Below are 21,839 nucleotides of genomic sequence, written 5' to 3'. Positions count from 1 at the left end.
TTTTCCAATGGATTAACTCTTTGCGTCCGGTGGCCAAAGTCCTTCAAGAGTTCATTCAGAGTTGATTTCCTTTAGGATGGACTGGTTAGATCTCCTTGCAATTCACTCTAAAGAGTCTTATCCCACATTATAATTCAAAAGCATCAGTTCTTCAGTGTTCAGCCTTCTTTATGGTTCAATTCTCACAACTATACATTACTACTGGAAAAATCATACCTTTGACTATACAGACCTTTGTCAGCAAAATGATGCCCCTGTGTCTTAATACACCGTCTAGGTTTGTCATAGCTTTTCTTCCAAGGAACATGTGTCTTTTAATTTCATGGTTGCAGCCACCATCTGCAGTGATTTTGGAGTGCAAGAAAACAAAGAATGTCACTATTTCCCTATCTATTTTCCATGGAATGATAGGATCAGATGCCAAGATTTTAGTTTTCTGAATGTTGAGTATTAAGCCAGCTTTTTCACTCTCCTCTTTCACCTTCATCAAGAGGCTCTTTAGTTACTCTTCTGCCATAAAAGTGGTGTCATCTGCATATCTGAGGTTACTGCTATTTCTCCCAGCAACCTTGATTCCAGCTTGTGCTTCATCCAAGCCAGCATTTTGCAAGACATACTCTGCATATAAATGAAATGAGCAGGGTAACAATATATAACCTTGATGTACTTCTTTTCCAATTTGTAACCAGACTGTTGTTTCATGTCTGGTTCTAACTGTTGCTTCTTGACCTGCATACAGGTTTCTCAGGAGGCAGATGATGTGGTCTCGTTTTCCCATCTCTTTAAGAATTATCCACAGTTTTCTGTGATCCACACATTCAAAGGCTTTAGTTTAGTCAATGAAGCAGAAGTAGATATTTTTCTGGAACTCTCTTGCTTTTTCTATGATTCAATGGATGTTGGCAACGTGATCTCTGTTTCCTCTGCATTTTTTACATCCAGCTTGAACAACTGGATGTTCTTGGTTCACATACTGTTGAAGCCTAGCTTGGAGATTTAGAGTATTACTTTGCTAGCATGGGAAATGAGTGCAATTGTGTGGTAGTTTGAACATTCCTTGGCAGTGCCTTTGTTTGGGCCTGGAATAAAAACTGACGTTTTCCGGTCCTGTGACCACCGCTGAGTTTTCCAAAATTGCTGGCATATTGAGTGCAGCACTTTCACAGCATCATCTTTTAGGATTTAAAATGACTTAGCTGGAATTTCATTACCTCTACTACCTTTGTTTGCAGTAATGCTTCCTAAGGCCCAACTGACTTTGTACTCCAAGATGTCTGACTCTAGGTGAGTGATAACACCATTATGGTTATCTGGGTCATTAATATTTTTTGTATAGGTCTTCTTCATAATTTTGACACCACTTCTTAATATTTTCTGCTTCTGTTAGGTCCATAACATTCCTGTCCTTTATTGTGGCCATCTTTGTATGAAATGTTCCATTGGTATCTCTAATTTTCGTGAAGAGACCTCCAGCCTTTTCCATTCTATCCTTTTCCTCTATTTCTTTGCATTGTTCACTTAGGAAACCTTTCTTATTTCTCCTTGCTATTCTTTGGAACTCTGTTTTCAGATGAATATCTCTTTCCTTATCTCCCTTTCTTTTCTCTTCTTTTCTCAGCTATTTATAAGGTCTCCTTAGACAACCATTTTGCCTTTTTATATTTATTTTTTGGGGGGTTGATTAATTATCTGTATTAAGATGAACAATTTTGTTCAGAAACTGCTGTATGATTCCAATTAGTGCAGTCCACAGAGACCAGTTTTTTTGCATTTTGTGGGCATAAATAAAACAGCTACAATGCTGTTTCTTTTTTTAATTTCTTTAATAAATTTATTTTTTATTGAAGGATAATTGTTTTAGAGAATTTTGTTGTTGTCTGTCAAACCTCAACATGAATCAGCCATAGGTATACCTATATTCCCTCCCTTTTGAACCTCACTCCTATCTCCCTCCTCATCCCATCCCTGTAGGTTCACACATAGCCACTGTTTGAGTTTCCTGAACCATACAGCAATTCCTGTTGGCTATCTATTTTACATATGGTAATGTAAGTTTCCACATTTCTCTTTCCATACATCTCATCCTCTCCTTCCTTCTTCCCAAGTCCTTAAGTCTATTCTCTATGTCTGCTTCTCCATTGCTGCCCTGTAAGTAAATTCTTCAGTACCTATTTTCTAGATTCCATATATGTGCATTAGAATATGATACATACCCTTCTCTTTCTGACTCACTTCACTCTGAATAATAGGTTCTAGGCTCATCCACCTCAACAGAACTGACTCAACTGCATTCCTTCTTATGGATGACTAATATTCTATTGTATATATGTACCACAAATTCTTTATCCATTCATCTTTTGAAGGATATGTAGGTTGATTCCATGTTCTTGCTTTGTAAATAGTGCTGCAATGAATAATGGCATACATATGTCTTTTTCAATTTTGGTATCCTCAGGGTATATGCCTAGGAGTGGAATTGCTGGGTCATATGATGGTTTCATTCCTAGTTTTTTAAAGTAATCTCCATACTATCCTCTATAGTGCCTGTATCAATTTACACTCCTACAACAGTGCAATAGTGTTCACTTTTTTCCACACCCTCTCTAGCATTTATTGTTTGCAGACTTTTTGATGATGGCCATACTGGTTCCAAATACGAAAAGGAGTACGTCAAGTCTGTATATTGTCACCCTGCTTATTTAACTTATATGCAGAGTACATCATGAGAAATCCTGGTCTGGAAGAAGCACAAGCTGGAATCAAGATTGCCGAAAGAAATATCAATAACCTCAGATATGCAGATGACACCACCCTTATGGCAGAAAGTGAAGAGGAACTAAAAAACCTCTTGATGAAAGTGAAAGAGGAGAGTGAAAAACTTGGCTTAAGGCTCAACATTTGGAAAACTAAGATTATGGCATCTGGTCCCATTATTTAATGGGAAATAGATGGGGAGACAATGGAAACAGTGTCAGACTTTATTTTGGGGGGCTCCAAAATCACTGCAGATGGGGACAGCAGCCATGAAATTAAAAGACACTTACTCCTTGGAAGGAAAGTTATGGCCAACCTAGACAGCTTATTAAAAAGCAGAGACATTACTTTGCCAACAAAGGTCCATCTAGTCAAGGGTATGGTTTTTCCAGTGGTTATGTATGGATGTGAGAGTTGGACTGTGAAGAAAGCTGAGCACTGAAAAATTGATGCTTTTGAACTGTGGTGTTGGAGAAGACTCTTGAGAGTCCCTTGGACTGCAAGGAGATCCAACCAGTCCATCCTGAAGAAGATCAGTCCTGGCTGTTCATTGGAAGGACTGATGCTGAAGCTGAAGCTCCAGTACTTTGACCACCTCATACAAAGAGTTGACTCATTGGAAAAGATGCTGATGCTGGGAGGGACTGGGGGCAGAAGGAGAAGGGGACAACAGAGGACAAGATGACTGAAGTGGGTTTCTTGTGGACAGCACATATATGGGTCTTGTTTTTGTATCCATTCAGTCAGTCTATGTCTTTTGGTTGGAGCATTCAATCCACTTACATTTGAATTAATTATTGATCTATATGTTCCTATTGACATTTTAAAAATTGTTTGGGATTGATTTTGTAAGTCTTTTTTCTTCTCTTGTATTTATTGACTATATAAGTCCCTTTAGCATTTGTTGTAAAGCTTGTTTGGGTATTCAATTCTCTTAACTTTTGTTTGGAAAAGGTACAGGAAGTAATATTTGTTGTAGATTTTTCCCTTTCAGTACTTTGAACATATCCTGCCATTCCCTTCTGGTCTGCAGAGTTTCTGCTGACAGATCAGCTGCTAAGCATATGGGGTTTCCCTTGTAAGTCACTTGTTGCTTCTCCCTTGCTGCTTTTAAATTTCTTTCTTTGTTACTTTTGTCAATATGTGTCTTGGTGTGTTTTTCCTTGGATTTATCCTATTTGGGACTATTTGTTCCTCTGGGAGTTGACTGACTATTTCCTTCTCCATTTGGGGACATTTTTCAACTATAATCTCTTCAAAAATTTTCTCACATTCTTTCTTCTTCTTTCTTCTTCTGGGATCCTTATAATTCCAATGCTGGTGCTTTTGATATTGTCCCAGATGTCTCTGAGACTATCCTCAGTTCTTTTCATTCTTTTTACTTTATCTTGCTCTTCAGAGTTATTTCCACCATTTTATCTTCCAGCTCACTGATTTATTCTTCTGCATCAGATATTCTGCTATTGATTCATCCTAGAGTATTTTTAATGTCAATAATTGTATTGCTTGTCTCTGCATATTTATTTAATTCTTCTAAGTATTTTTTAATTGATTCTTGCTTTTTCTCCATTTTGTTTTCAAGGTTTTTGATTATCTTTGCTATCATTATTCTGAATTATTTTTCAGGTGGCTTGCCTATTTCTTCTTCATTTATTTGGGCTTTTGTGCTTCTAGTTTATTTCTTCACTTGTGTAGTATTTCTCTGCCTTTTCCTTTTGTAAAACTTATTTTGTTTGAGGGCTCCTTCTCCCAGGCTTCCAGGAAAGTTGAATTCTTTCCGTGAAGAAGGTTGAATGTTTTCTCCCTTTTGGTTTCCGCCCTCCTAAGGTTGGTCCAGCGGTTTGTGTAAGCTTTGTATAGGGTGAGTTTTTATTGTTTGTCTGTTTTTCCTCTGAGGGCTGGGCTGATAGAGGTGGTAATCCTGTCTGCTGATGATTGGATTTGTACTTTGGTTTTGTTTGTTGTTTAGATGAGGAGTCCTGCACAGGGTGCTACTGGTGGTTGGGGATGCTGGTTCTTGTACTCAAGTGGTTGCCTTTGTGTGAGTTCTCACTATTTGATACTCCCTAGGGTTAGTTCTCTGTTAGTCTAGGGGCTTGGAGTCAGTTCTCCCACTCCAAAGGCTCAGGGCTTGATTTCTGGTCAAGAATGGAGATTCCACAAGTGATTATGGCATTAAGTGAGATTAAAACAAATATCCACAAATGAGTAACCAAAGATGAACCCCAGGCAAAATGCAGTTACAAAATAAGGAAAATAATAATTAAAGTAATGGAATATACACATATACATATACACCCATGAGCAAAGTCAAAACAATCCAACAGAAATCAAATACAGTAGATAGATTGATCTATCAAACAAAGGAAATCAAAAATTATATTTACCAGTTAAGAACAAAGCTAACTAGCTAAAGTACAAACTGGAAAACAAAACTAAAGAAAGGTGCCAAGAGTGAATAAAGCAATGAAAACAAAACTAACAAATGTTTTGAGAGGAAAGGGAAGGAAGAAAGAATAGGTATGCAGAATTAAAGAGAGGTAGATGAAGAATATTTATATACATTAAATATTAACTGCAAGGGGAAAAGAACAGTAGGAAAGGCAAACAAAGGAATAAATATAGAAAAAATACATAATGGGTTTAAAAAATCAAAGTGATAAAAAAGAGAACAGAAAAAAATGATAGAATAAAGAAAAAAATGGGGAGGGGGGGATGAAAACAGAACTGCAAAGGCCCAACATAGAGGCAGAGGTTTATGACAACAATAAACAGTGTGATTGAATATACAAATATACATAAACACCTATAAATAAAATCAAAACAGTCCAACAAAAATAAAGTACAATTGATTGACCTGGCAAATAAAAGAAACCAAAAATTATATCTACTAGAATAAAACCACTTTGCTAAAGCACAAACTCAAAACCAAAATTAAGGCAAGGTGTCAATTGGGGAATAAAGCAATAAGTATAAAATAACAAATGTGTTGAGAGGAAAGGGGAGAAAGAAAAGAAAGAAAGAATAGATATGCAAAGTCAAATATAGGTAGATAAAGAAGATTTGTATATATTAAAGATTAACTGCAAGGGGAATATAAAAGTAGAAAAAACAAAGGAGTAAAATAATAGAAAAAATTAATAATAGGTTTAAAAATTAAATATAAAAAAAAGAAAAAATAATAAATAAATAAAGGAAAATTCCACAGAGGTGCAAATGCCCAACATAGAGGCAGAGGTTTATAACAACAATAAAAAGTGTGACTGAGTCTTGAGTCACTGCTATCAGAGTCCTTTCCCTCGCTGGGACTTAGAGTTTACCTTACCTCCCTAGGATGCCCTCCAACACTGTGTTGATCTCTGGACCTGCTCTGGGGGCAGCTCAGATTCTAATCTGGTCCTACTCCTGTGTGTTCTTGCCTCCAATGTCCACAGCTATCAGAGCTAGTGCCTTTTCTTTTGTGGGACCTCTCAATGTCCTCATATATTCCATAGACACAATGTCTGCCTAGTTGATCATGTGGATTTAATCTGCAGCTTGTACAGCTTGTGGGAAGGTTTTGGGTCTTCTTCCTTAGACGGGCTGTCCCTGGGTTTCACTTGTGGTTTTATTTCCACCTCTGCATGTGGATGGTTCACTGGAGTTTGCTCCTGAGGCTGCCCTGGAGGATTGGGTTTGCCCCTGTGAGGGCCAGGTGTGGAGGTGGTGTAGCGGCTTGGGTCACAGGGGTTCTGGCAGCACCAGGTACTCAGGGGAGTTGGCGGCTAAGGAAGAAGGAAATACAGTGCCCTAAAGGGGCATGGCAACCAGTGTTGGCCAATACACTCAGTATTCTTACCTGGATAACACCTCTCCCTGACAGAGAGAGCATTGCAGTCCATTGTCTGCAGGATCAAAAAGAGTTGGACACAACTGAAGCAACCCTGCATGCATAAACGCAAGACGTTTTTGCCTGTGGCAACTCTGCCCCAGTGAGAGTTGAGCTTGACGGTGGTGAAGCTGCTTGACTTGCAGGGACCCTGGAGGTGCATAGTGTGCAGGGACACAACCTGCCTCCACTGCAGGAGCTATGGCCCTATAGAGTCTTTTCTTGAGCCTCTTGTAACTGGTGATTAGAAGGCCTCTTTGGCCAGTCTTTTCCATAACTCTGCCCATTCAGGCACTTAGAGGACTCCCTTACCTGGGATCCTTCTCTGTTGTTCGGTGCTTCAGGTACATAGAGGGTCCCTCTGGATGGGATCCTATTCTGTAGATGGAAGCGTCAGGGACTTAAAGGGGCACCGTGGGTGGGGTCCTTCTTTGTAGACTGGAGCATCAGTCACTTAAAAGAGCATCCTGGGGGGAGGGGTCCTAATCTGTAGTTCAGTGCATCAGGCATTTGATGGCCCAGCCTCTCTATTGCTCAGCTGCCAATTATGGCGTGTGGAGAGAGGCTATGGTGATGGCTCCACTCCCTACGCATGGCTCAGCAGTATCCCCTTGCTTCCATTGCTGCCTGGCTTTCTTCCACCAGCATTTCCCACCACAATCTCTTTCCTCACATCCCCTCAATTCGTCTCTCTGCAGTCAACAGCAGCCCTCGCCCAGGGATTGCTCCACAATCCCTAAACTCTAACTCCCAGCCACTTCACCTTTCAGGGGACCAGCATTCCTGTCTGGGATATGTATGGCTGTGCAAGGACTGTCTGATTCTCATTCCATTTACATTGCCACAGATCAACTGTTTCATTCACAGCCTTAAATGTTTCTCCTCTGATTCAGACAGTTGCCTTGATGTGGGGTGTGGACCCCTGCTTCAGTTCCCCCACCCACCGGGGGCAGGTCCAGTCCTACTAACACTCCTGTTTTCCCCCTAGTTCCTTCATTCTACCAATTTTTACATGATTCTATATTCTTTTCTGCTGGTCGGTTATTCCTCTCTGCTCTCAGCTGGTGTCCTACATGCACTTCTGTTTCTGAAGATGTATTCCTGAAGTATCCATGAAAAGAGAGGTACTCTGTCCACCTACTCTTCCACCACCTTGTTCTCCTCCATGCTGTTTCTTATTGGGAAGTATGAGCAGAGTCATCAGTTGCCTCTGCAGATCATACATAGAGCTTCTTATCTGTTCATCCTCCTTTAACCCCTTCTGGATCATCTATGTATTTAGTTCGGTGATCATGATGGGCCTCAGCTTCTCCTGAATGACACCTATATTACCAAGGTTGAAAGCATTGAAAAGTATGAACTAATATGACTTTCAACCCATTTCACTTGGTTTCAGCAGATGCTTGTGAGTTATGGTTGCTCTTTCCCACTTTACATCCATCTCCTATCCCAGATGCTTGTCCTGTAGATTTAAACTCTAGAATCATATGCAAAGATAGTGACCCTAATGACATTTATCAACCAACTCCTACAATTATGTAAATTCTTATTAAAAACTCTTAAAATAAATATATACTTTTTTTAAATTTTTCAACTTATATGACTGAATACTAACTGATATAGGACATTAAGAAACTCTGTTTTAAAACAAATTTTCATATTATCATAAGCCACCATAAGGTCTCCTGAATGACATCTATAAGGTGGTAACTATAACTAACTTAGACAGCATATTAAAAAGCAGAGCCATTACTTTACTGACAAAGGTCCATATAGTCAAAGCTATGGTTTTTCCAGTAATCTTGTATGGATGTGACAGCTGGACCATAAAGAAGGCTGAGTACCAAAGAATTGATGTTTTTGAATTATGGTATTGGAAAAAACTCTTAAGGGTCCCTTGGGTTGCAAGGAGATCAAGCCAGTCCATCCTAAAGGAAATCAGTCCTGAATATGCATTGGAAGGATTGATGCTGAAGCTGAAATTCCAATATTTTGACCACCTGACACGAAGAACTGACTCATTGATAAAGACCCAGATGCTGGGAAAGATTGAAGGCGGGAGGAGAAGGGGAAGACAGAGAATGAGATGGTTGGATGAGAATGAGATGGTCTAACTCAATGGACGTGACTTTGAGAATACTCTGGGAGTTGGTGATGGACAGGGAAGCCTGGTATGCTGCAGTCCATGTGGTTGCAAAGAGTTGGACATGACTGAGTGACCGAACTGAATTGAACTATAAGGTCATTAAATTAGCTAACATTTAGTCTAACTTCAAAAGTAGGTACTGGCTGACATATTCAGGTTGAGAAGGCTATGTAAGTTAACTTGACAATAAAACAATTTAATCACAGTTTAGTCACATATTTCATCACATATCACACATGTAATAATTTCAGGCTAGGATATGTCAGGAAGACAACCCTGAAATGGAGAGGAGAAAAGGAAACAAACAAACAAACAGAAAATTGTACCAGGAAGGGACTTTCCTGGCCATTTAGTGTTTCAGTCTTCACGTTCCAATGTGCCAAAGAAGAAAACAGAAGCAATATTGTGAAAAGTTCAATAAAGATTTTGAAAATGGTCCACATTAAAGAAAAAAAAAAAAAGTTCCAGGAAGTGTTTGTTTCTAAGGGTGAAAAAGAATAATTTCAGAGCAGTCCTAAAGTGCCATGACTGCATTCAAGAGAATAATTTAATTCTTTTTCTAGGTATGTTCCTTATACACTTCAATCTTATCCTATGGTGTAAAATTCAATCTTACTCTAGAATTGTTTTTTTGGGTTTTGTTTGTTTGTTTGTTTGTTTTTAAGAATTTAATGTGGGTTTTTGTGTCATGGCACAAGTGACAGAAAAACAGCACCAATATACAAGAATGCATTTCCAGCCATTTCAGAATGGAGATGTTTACATTCTCTGTTCAATCATGTGAGAGCGACATGCTTAGATCAAGATCCGAATGCACTGCAAAATTGTTTTGACTGGTTTTTGTTTTGTCTTGTTTTTAATAGCTGAGGCTGGTTTTCTACTTTCCTATCTCTTATCTGACTATGAACATGAGGAGTAATGCATTTAAACACATGGCCATTTTGTCTCCAGACTAACAACACTGAGGAACCACTCAAACTAATCCTTGGAAAAGCACAGAAACCTCTACAACATTTGGAGTCAAATTTTCCTCCTTTTGGCTCCAAATGATGTAGAATTTTCTGTACCATTACAAAGCAGAAAAGACATCCATTTCCAAACTTAGCATTTGAAATATCACCAATGTTGGCTTTGTGTAGAGAACCTTCAGCACACAAACACCTGCGTTTGTCACCATTGAAAAGGCTCTGATTCACAGTCTCCCCAAAATATAAAAGAACTCTTAAACGAGGATTTTAAGCAACATTAAAAACGTACATGATCTTTAATCCACAGAAGATTCAGAGAGTTAGCAAAGGTAGAATAATTGTCTAGAAAAATCAGAATATCTCAATAGATTGACATTTATGTACTATTCTGTTATACGTAAATTTGCAAGGAGCTAATTTTCATTTATTTAATGTTAGAAAGTATAATATTAATGTTAAGGAAATTTGAGGCTACATGAAATAATACTAAATGTCTGTTGGTTTTGTATAAAAACTTCATTTTCAATTTCTGGGATTTCATATATTTCTTTGTTAAAACATCTTCAATGTTGATAATGACTTCAGTGAAACAAAATGAGTTTGAGACAAGATCTATTCCTTGAGAGATTCCCTCTGAATTTCTCAGAGAAGTACTATATAAGTTATTGCAGTAGATAGGGCCAATTACCTGAGGCATACTAAGAAGCAATGATGTATAAAACCCTATTCAATATCAAGTTTAAAGCAGGACAGAAGGTGAATTGATTAATGTGGATGTTAAGACAGATGAAATATAAAGTCTCATTGGTTAATTATGCAGAGGAAGCAAGTTAGAGTTTGTCACACTTAAAGTATTTTTAAATGAATAAATTATTTAAAAGGAAATTTTGTCAATATTGTTTCTGGGGCTACAATATCAGCAATTTGTGTGTTCATATTGTGTGAATTTTTAAAAGGCAATAAAAAATAAAGAACTTAATTTTTTTATTCTGTTGATTTTCTTTTAGTTAATTTAAAAACATTGGAACATATTTGATTTATAATGTAGTTTCAGGTGTAGAGCAAAGTGATTCTATTATATATGTGTGTGTGTGTATATAATTATGTAGTTATTACATTCTATTATAGGTTATTGCAAGATATTGAGTATAGTTGCCTATTCTATACACTAGGTCTTTGTTGGTTATCTATTTTATATAGTTAGTAGTGTATCTCATAGATGCCCAATTATGCAGTTGGTTGTAATTGTGAACAAAGAAGAGATATATCTTTCTGTTAATTAACAAAGACCACTGGTACAGCTGATAAGAAGGAATAATGAATAAAATATTACTACTTTTAGAATATATTTACTATATTTATAAAGTAAATATATTTACTATATTTATCTCTAGTCTATATGCTAGTCTCTAACTGAAAAGAAATGAATTTTCCTTTTAGAGACTTCTGATTTTTATACTTACTCACTTGTACTTATGCTACATAACAATGCTTTCTCATTTAGAGGCATTCAGAGCTTTACTACAAAAGACTAAAGGGTCATAACTCTCTGGTATGAAACAGAGAGAAAGAAATAAAAAAACAGGAGAAATGCACACACTTCCATCACTCTACTTGGACACTGAATTAACTATCAGACTCATGACAATGGAATTTCAGTCAGATTAAAAGTCCTTAAGAGAGTAAACAGGTTTTACCGTGTTGATGGTATGTAATATATCTTCAAGATCTTATGTCAGATCTTTAAGACAAAGACATATAAAACTTTTAGATTTCTTTTAAACAATCCTTTACCCATTTATAATTCCTTCCAGACAAAAATTTTCATACTGCACAGGGGTGCCTCAGCTTCTGGTGATGAATAGAATGGCCAAAAATATATACTACCAAATAGTATGTGTTGCCTAAGTGAATGAATTAACAAGTTTCAATTTTCACATTGAAACATCTTGTTTACAACATGGCTGACCTCTAGAGCATAGAGGTGCTTTTTCAGAAAGTAATGAAGAATTCCTGCCCTTCAGACTCTCACTAGAACTTCACTTAATTATTAACATAAAACCCCTACTTTAAACTTGCTTAGATAGTTGATATTTTTCTAAGATAATTGTCTAAACTGTCAACTACTTACTCCTTCACAATACTTCAGGCTTCTTTCCAGCGTTTCTCAATAATCAGAAAGCTACCATAACCACTTTATTTCCTTGTATAATTGCATTTAAGTTTTGTTCAAGGTGTCTACCAAAGGCTTATACAGGAAACAACCAACCATATGTGGAAGACTTTTCATATATTTTACAAAGTTGCTGCTGAGAATATATGTCATTATGTAATTGAATTGTGTAAGCATCCTTATGACACATGGGGAAGAAAGATGATTCTCTCAATGAACTGCTATCCTTTCTTCATTTAGACAAGGTTAGGCTAACAGTCTAAAGTTATACACAGCATACTTGTTTTGTTTGGACATAAAAAGTCTCCTAAAGTTTCCTTTAGTCCATCCTAAAGGAAATCAGTCCTAAATATTCATTGGAAGGACTGATTGAAGCTGAAACTCCAATACTTTGGCCACCTGATGCGAAGAACTGACTCATTGGAAAGACCCCGATGCTGGGAAAGATTGAAGGCAGGAGGAGACAGGAATGACAGAGGATGAGATAGTTGGATGGCGTCACTGACTCAATGGATATGGGTTTGAGTAAACTTTGGGAGTTGGCAATGGACAGCCAGGCCTTGTGTGCTTCAGTCCATGGGGCTGCAAAAAGTCGGACACGACTGAGCAACTGAATTGATTGATTTAAAAAGTCCCCAGTCCAACTTTGTGCTCAGTTCATTTTTATCACTGGGTTTGGGCTCATATGTTATATTTTTCTTTCCAGTCATCAAATGACTTTTAAATTAGAAAGATTTAATGATATTCAAACTGTGTCATTGGAGAAGACTCCTGAAAGTCTCTTGGACAGCAAGGAGATAAAACCAGTCAATATTAAAAGAAATCAACCTTGAATACTCTGAATATTGAAAGGAATGATGCTGATGTGGATGCTCCAGTATTTTGATCATCTGATGAGAACAGCTGATTACTGGAAAAGTCCCTGATGCTGGGAAAGACTGAGGGCAGAATAAGAAGAGATCATTAGAGGATGAGATGGCTGGGTGGCATCACTGATGCAATGGACATGAACTTGGGCAAACATTGGGAGCTGGTGGACAGGAAGGCCTGGTGTGCTACAGTCCATGGGGTTGTGAAGAGTCAGATATGACTGGGTGACTTGACAATAATAAGATTAAAAATATATGTTAAAAGTAAAATGGTAGAAACTGATGAAGAATAGATTACAAGAAATTAGTTTGTCTTGCTAAAATCATTGTTATCGATTCCAGTCTCTCACAACTGGTAGCAGAGGCCCCACAAAAATCCACATGTATCCATCTCCCTATTCTTCATAATCCTCTTGAAAACTCACTAATAAATATTTTAATTCTAAATTATTTTTTTACTAACACTTAGGGAAATATTGTTTCTTTTCAAAAGCATCAAAAACATAAATGATACTTTTGAAAATCAATTTATTATTTCCCTAAGTATGAGTAAAAAAATAATTTAGAATAAAAAAATTATGCTTTTGAATTGTGGTGTTGAAGAAGATTCTTGAGCATCCCATGGACAGCAAGGAGATCAAACCAGTCAATCCTAAAGGAAATCAAACCTGACTATTCATTAGAAAGACTGATGCTGAATTGAAGCACCAATACTTCAGCTACCTGATGCAAAGAACTGACTCATTAGAAAAGACCCTGATGCTGGGAAAGATTGAAGGCAGGAGGAGAAGGGACAGCAGAGGATGAGATGGTTGGATGGCATCACTGACTGGATGGACATGAGTTTGAGCAAGCACCAGAAATTTGGTGATGGACAGGGAAGCCTGGAGTGCTGCAGTCCATGTTGCAAAGAGTTGGACATGACTGAGTGACTGAACTGAACTGAAGTTGCTTTTCATTCTTTTATGTCAATTTCCTTCAGTAGGTATCTATACCATCTGTTCTACCCTCTTTCATATACACTATGTATATTTTTACAAATATTGTTTAAATACCTAAATAAACTTTTATTTATTTTTTTATTTATTTTTATTAGTTGGAGGCTAATTACTTTACAATATTATAGTGTTTTTGCAATACATTGACATGGTCAACACTTGTAAAAGAATGAAACTAGAACACTTTCTAACACCATACACAAAAATAAACTCAAAATGGATTAAAGATCTAAATGTAAGATCAGAAACTATAAAACTTCTAGAGGAGAACATAGATAAAACACTCTCTGACATAAATCACAGCAAGATCCTCTATGACCCACATCCCAGAATTGGAAATAAAAGCAAAAATAAACAAATGGGACCTAATTAAACTTAGAAGCTTTTGCACAACAAAGGAAACTATAAGCAAGGTGAAAAGACAGCGTTTAGAATGGGGGAAAATAATAGCAAATGAAGAAACAGACAAAGGATTAATTTCAAAAATATACAAGCAACTCCTGCATCTCAATTCCAGAAAAATAAATGACCCAATCAAAAAATGGGCCAAAGAACTAAACAGACATTTCTCCAAAGAAGACATACAGATGGCTAAATAAACTTTTAAAATGTCAGGACAAGCGTAGTTTTGTCTTCCTCAGAGAATATATAAGTGCTTTCCAGCCACATCATAAATAGATGTCATAAATAGATGTATTAGTGAGTGTGCAAATTAACCCATGAAATTACTAGGCCTCCACCTCATAACTATCTCTTTGTGACCAAATGTTTTTCTCTTTCAGGAAAGTGAGAAGAATCTTTGTCAGTGGAACATGGAATCAAATCCATTTTCTTTCTACAACATCCCCATTGTTATAAAACAAACTGTTCAGATTACTCCTGAATGTCAACTCTGGATTTCATGTGAATAAAAACTAATCCAAAATGAATGAACAATTCTTTTATCACTTTAAGAACTTCTAAGTTTATTCATTTAAAATTTCACTTTAGATAGACTAGAGGTGGAGTAACAGTATAAAGTAAATGTTAAAAAAATGATATATTTGTTTTAGTATCAAAGTTTCCAATAACATTAAAAGCAAAAGGAATAGGCTTGAAATAAAAATGTGGGTGGAGATAAGACACTGTTGGGAAATAAGATGATGCTGTTACAAAAATTGGAAAATTTCACTTCCTGCATCAACCATGCAAACTGCCCTCTTCACCCTAATCTATTAATTTTCATGTTTCCATCTCCCATAGCACATTTTTTCCAGTTATACAGAGTTAAAACTATGACATCATTTTTTATTTTTCTCACCCTTTTTCCCTTGTCAGGTATTCAGGAATTGACTAGGAGATGATGTCAGTGAAATGTCTCTGGTGACTAACCTTCCCACTGAATAAAATGCAGGCTGCCCAGCATGGAGTTAAGACACTTACCGGCTTAGACTAATCTGACCTTCTTAGCTTTCCTGCTCACTATTCTTTTATAAAATTTACTTTTCAAGACCTTTAAAAGTTGGAATTTATCATTACCTCCTAAATAAATTCTTAAGCCAAGTCTGTTTTTACTTTATACTGTATGTGATGTGAGTCCTTTAGTTTTCCCTGTATTTCATTTCTCAAATTTAGTTACATAGACTCTCTTGAATAACTGTGGCACTTTATTCATTAATTCATTGCTCCTTTCTGCATCTCTTTAAGCATGTATGTGGCATACAAAGGATAGACTTAAAATATTTCAGGAAGTCAGAGGGTTGTAACAGAACCTGTGTTTTCTGCTGGCTTTATTCCTACATTTAATTTGTATATAATTGATTTTTCTTCACAATGAGACTAGTCATTTGAAATAATTGGTCATCTTTTGAACTTTTCCTATGTTTCACACAGTTCTTAGCACAAATATTAATTTGCTTGAATTATTTTTTTAATTGAAACAAAAACATAAAGCTGATTTTTAAATTAATTAATTTATTTTAATTGGAGGCTAATTACTTTACAATATTGCGATGGTTTTTGCCATACACTCACATGAATCAGCCATGGGTGTACATGTGTTCCCCATCCTGAACCCCCCTCCTACCTCCCTCCTCATCTCATCCCTCAGGGTCATCCCAGAGCACCAGCCCTGAGCGCTTTGTCTCATGCATCAAACCTGGACTGGAGATCTACTCCACATATGGTAATATACATGTTTTAATGCTATTCTTTCAAATCATCCCACCCTTGCTTTCTCCCACAGAGTCCAAAAGTCTGTTCTTTGTCTCTGTGTCTCTTTTGCTATCTTGCATATAGGGTCATTGTTACCATCTTTCTAAATTCCATATATATGTGTTAATATACTGTATTGATGTTTTTCTTTTTGACTTACTTCACTCTGTATAATAAACTTCAGTTTCATCCACCTCATTAGAACTGATTCAAATACTTTCTTTTTAATAGCTGAATAATATTCCATTGTGTATATGCACTGCAGCTTTCTTATCCATTCTCCTGCTAATGGACATCTAGGTTGCTCCCATGTCCTAGCTATTGTAAACAGTGCTGTGATGAACACTGGGGTACACGTGTCTCTTTCAATTCTGGTTTCCTCAGTGTGCATGACCTGTAGTGGGATTGCTGGGTCATATGAAGTTCTATTTTCAGTTTTTTAAAGGAATCTCCACACTGTTCTCCATAGTGGCTGTACTAGTTTGCATTCCCACCAACAGTGTAAGAGGGTTCCCTTTTCTCCACACCCTCTCCAGCATTTATTGTTTGTAGACTTTTGGATAGCAGCCATTCTGAACAGCGTGAAATGGTACCTCATTGTGGTTTTGATTTGCATGATTTTATCTCTATTGAATTTCTTGAAAATGAAAGTCTATGAAATAACTAGTATAAGACAGAAGATAGAGTGATTTCTAAGCTAGAAACATTCATGATTTAAACTACTAGAAAAAAATAGTCTCTGTTGATAGATATTGTAAGGGAAGAGCTATAATAAACAGCAGAAAGATAGATCTTATTTTTATAATGTGCTCAATAAAACATCTGTTTGGATAAATTTCAGCCATATGAAATTAGTAGAGCTCCCAGGGAAGTTATCATTCCCAAGGCAGAGAGTCCACTTTGATTATCCTTCACATCTTTAGAGAAAACTATATTAATTCTCCATCAGGGAACCAAGAGTTATTCAATTGGCCATAGTTGAGTAGGAGATATTTTGCTAAACCAGTTAGCGTCCTCCTCTGTATGATCTTAGAAAAGCAAAGCCATTGTTGATTGACGCTAATGATCTATCACAGAATGTAAAGCAGTAACTAATGTAGGATCATATAATCCTAGGTCTGGAAAATTTCATGCTGGATTAGCATTTTTTTCCCTCAGATAGTCTATGCAAAGTAAGATCTGTGTTGTTTGAAAAGTCTTTCAAAATAAGGGTTTTTCAAAGTTATGTCTGTGGTGGTTCTAGTGCTTAAACATTCTCTCAGCATGGAAATTCTCACTATTAATAAGAACAGGCATATTGTACTTTTATTTTTTTAATCACTCCAAATAAATAATTTTTGTAATATTTCTTCATAGACATTGAAGAATAATATTCAGTTATTTCACTATGCTTTCTTTTTAAAGTGAAGCCATTCTACTTTAAAATTTTCATCAGAGATACTATGATTCTATTACTGAGAATATATAATCATGATTTTTATTTCTTCCCTGTACCTTCTCTGCACATTCCAGATTCTTCATTGCTGAATAGACCACAAGTATTCAGAGCAATCAAGAAGTGTTTGACCAAGCCAAGAACATATTTGTTCCTGATCTTAAAATTCTTTCTAACAAACCTAAGTTCTAGTAATAACTCTGTAGCTCCAAACTGGAAAAAATCAGCAGTGGCCACAGGGCTGGAAATGGTCAGTTTTCATTCCAATCCCAAAGAAGGGAGCTGCCAAATAATTTCAAACTACCATACAACTGTGCTCATTTTACATGCTACAAGGTTATGCTGAAAATCCTTCAAGTTAGACTTCAGTACTATGTGAACCAAGAACTTCCAGAATAGGCTGGGTTTAAAAAAGGCAGAGGAACCAGAGATCAAATTGCCAATATTTGTTGTATCATTGAGAAAGCAAAGGGATTCTAGAAAAACATCTACTTATGCTTCACTGACTATGCTGAAGCTTTTGACTGTGTGGATCACAATGAACTGTGGAAAATTCTTAAAGGAATGGGAATATCAAACCACCTTATCTGCCTCCAGAGAAACCTTTGTGTGGGTCAGGAAGCAATAGTGAGAACCAGACATGGAACAGACTGATTCAAAATTGGGAAAGGAGTATGTCAAAGCTGTGTATTGTCACCCTGTTTATTTAACTTATATGCAGAGTATATCATGAGAAATGCTGGGCTAGATAAATCACAAGCTGTAACCAAGATTGCTGGGAGAAATATCAGTGACCTCAGATATGAAGATGATGCCACTCTATTGGCAGAAAGTGAAGAGGACCACCTCTTGAGAAACCTATATGCAGGTCAGGAAGCAACAGTTAGAACTGGACGTAGAACAGACTGGTTCCAAATAGGAAAAGGAGTACATCAAGTCTGTATATTGTCACTCTGCTTATTTAACTTATATGCAGAGTCCATCATGAGAAACGCTGGGCTGGAAGAAGCACAAGCTGGAATGAAGATTGCCGAGAGTAATATCAATAACCTCAGATATGCAAATGACACCACGCTCATGGAAGAAAGTGAGGAGGAACTAAAAAGCCTCTTGATGAAAGTGAAAGAGGAGAGCAAAAAAGTTGTCTTAAAGCTCAACATTCAGAAAACTAAGATCATGGCATCCAGTCCCATCACTTCATGGGAAATAGATGGGGAAACAGTGGAAGCAGTGTCAGACTTTATTTTTGGGGGCTCCAAAATCACTGCAGATGGTGATTGCAGCCATGAAATTAAAAGACACTTACTCCTTGGAAGGAAAGTGATGACCAACCTAGAGAGCATATTAAAAAGCAGAGACATTATGTCAACAAAGGTCCGTCTAGTCACGGCTATGATTTTTCCAGTGATCATGTATGAATGTGAGAGTTGGACCATAAAGCGGGTTGAGCGCTGAGAAATTGATGTTTTTGACCTGTGGTGTTGGAGAAGGCTTTTGAGAGTCCCTTGGACTGCAAGGAGATCCAACCAGTCCATCTTAAAGGAGATCAGTCCTGGGTTTTCATTGGAAGGACTGATGCTGAAGCTGAAACTACAGTACTTTGGCCACCTCATGCGAAGAGTTGACTCACTGGAAAAGACCCTGATGTTGGGAGGGATTGGGAGGAGGAAGAGAAGGGGACGGCAGAGAATGAGATGGCTGGATGGCATCTCCCACTCGATGGACAGGAGTCTGAGTAAACTCCGGGAGTTGGTGATGGACAGGGAGGCCTGGCATGCTGTGATTCATGGGGTCGCAAAGAGTCGGACACGACTGAGCGACTGAACTGAACTGAACTGAAGAGGAACTAAAGAGCCTCTTGATGAAGGTGATAGAGGAGAGTGAGAAATATGGCTTGAATCTCAATATTCAATATACTAAGATCATGGCATCCAGTCCTATCACTTACTGGTCAAATAGAAGAGGAAACGTGGAAACAGTGACAGATTTCTTTTCTTGGACTCCAAAATCACTGTGGATAGTGACAGAACCCATGAAATTAAAATGTGCTTGCTCCTTGGAAGGAACGCTATGACAAATCTAGACAGCATATTGCAAAGCAGAGACAACACTTTGCCAACAAAGGTCCATCTAGTCATAGCTATTGCTTTCCCCAGTAGTCATGTATGTATGTCAGTGTTGGACCTTAAAGAAGGCTGAGTGCCAAAGAATTGATGCTTTCAAATTGTAATACTAGAGAAGATACTTGAGAGTCCCTTTTGAACAGCAAGATCAAACCAGTCAATCCTAAAGGAAATAAACCCTGAATATTCATTGAAGAACTAATGCTGAAGCTGAAGCTTTAAAACTTTGGCCACCTGATGAGAAGAGGTGACTCACTGGAAAAGACCTTGATTCTGGGAAAGATTGAAGGCAAAACAAGAAGGGGGGGCAGAGGATGAGATGGTCAAATAGCATCACCAAGTCAATGGACATGAATTTCAGCAAACTCTTTGAGACAGTGGTGGACAGAGAAGTGACTAGAGTGGTGGACTGGAGTGGGGTCACAAAGAGTTGGAAATGACATAGCAACTGAACAATAGCAACAACACACCTCCCAACTTGGATTTCTTAGTCGTGCATGGTCTGATGTAGTGACTGGGGAACAGAAAACTTCTGTGAAATCCTAATAGAAAATATATTTTAACCCTGATAAGATGGTGAAGGTCATATTCAAAACTGTTCTTTGCCATTTTTCATGCATAGGGCTTGATACATAGTAAATATTGAACAAATATTTCTTATTAATATAAAATTGTAGAAACTCATCTCAATGCTACTGCTATTTAAAGATAAAAATGTAACTTAAGAGGGAGAAATGTATAGGGAAGTCCTTAATAAAAATAGAAAATTTACCCTTTTTATTAAATGCAGTGTGTTTTGGGGAAAACTATGATTTCCATTGAGAAAAATAATAATATAAATGGATAGGACTTGAAAAAAAGTGGAGTTGCTGTGTATTAGTTTAAATTTAAGATAAATATTTTTGTTAATGTTCTACATAATCCTTATTTTTTGTCATGAGATGTGTTAGTAATTTTGTTTATAAAATTTCCCTCCTGTTTTTTGTAAGTGATTCTCCACCAGTTTCAAGACCTTTCTAATTTATGCCTTCCTAAATACTGTATACATTTATAAAATCTATTCTAATTTTAGAGTGTGTTTTTCATGTGGCCATACTCAGCATTAATTCAGCTTACTTAAAAATACTGGGCAACAAAATACCTCCACTGAATGCACTCAGAATGGCCATTGTGCCACTATTACAAATCTCCAGATATATCTTTTCATCCGGTTGACCCTCTCACACATTTATTGCAGGGGGCATCACATAACTTTTATCTTATTTAGTGGAAATGTCTACTTGAATAAAAAGCAATGAAAATGAAACATATGACAGAGATATAGTACATTCTCTGTCTCCTGGGTCAGTCAGAAAAGTAACTAGAGGCAAGGCGGCTATTTTGTATCAATATCAGAAGGCAGTTTGTAAAAGAGGGAGAAGTCTATTTGCTTTATATTGCATTTTAGAAACTGAAATAGTAAAATTCTCAATCATGAGATAATCAGAAAAGTTGTAAATTTGAAGGTTCGGGAAACATTCAATATAATGTCACTCATGACTCCACATAGTAGTTTTTGTTTGCCTTGTATTATGGAAAATGCACAAGAGTTAGACGAAGCATACATCATAATGGATAATCCTTGCATGTAAAATCCAAGTTTAGTAACCAAAGATGGTCAGTATTCAATAACCTTCATCAGGCTACAAGAAGTAGTTGTTACAAAGCAAATTGAAAATATTTGTTCAGTGACATACAGGACATTATAATTACCAATATATCCACTCTGGCCAAACCACTATTGCTGAGAATACTGCCCTTTTCAATGAACTCACCAACTGACAAAGTTCTTATTAAAAGTCATCAAAATATTGACTAATAGATACAGTTAAGCAGAGTTCATCAGACAAGGAGATGCTTTTCAGTATTCATTGAAATTGAATGAAATTTAGGTAAAAGAATATAAAATGAAAGAATAACAATTTAAAAAAATGAAATAAAATCAATTAAGTCTTCTATTAAATCAAAATTCAACTCTAATTCTAAAAGAAAAAAAGAAACCTGGTTATCTGAAGCAGAAACTTTTCTTTACTAAGATAAAAATTGGTGAACTTACAAAATACAGTAGACTTGTTTAATCACAGAAGGATAAATGAGGACATTCTCTCAGAACTCTTCTTAGTTATATTTCCTGAAAAAGAAAATTGAAATAAATAAAATTAAAGGCTGAACTTTAAAACAGGAAAATAAGACAACTTTAAGGAAACTGAGATTGTGTAATGGAAAGATTCCGCTTGTGCAAATTGTAGGTCTTTATAACAGGGAATGTTCTG

This window comes from Muntiacus reevesi, chromosome 16, assembly GCF_963930625.1.
Source record: "Muntiacus reevesi chromosome 16, mMunRee1.1, whole genome shotgun sequence".
Classification (NCBI taxonomy): domain Eukaryota; kingdom Metazoa; phylum Chordata; class Mammalia; order Artiodactyla; family Cervidae; genus Muntiacus; species Muntiacus reevesi.
This window is presented reverse-complemented; position numbering follows the sequence as displayed.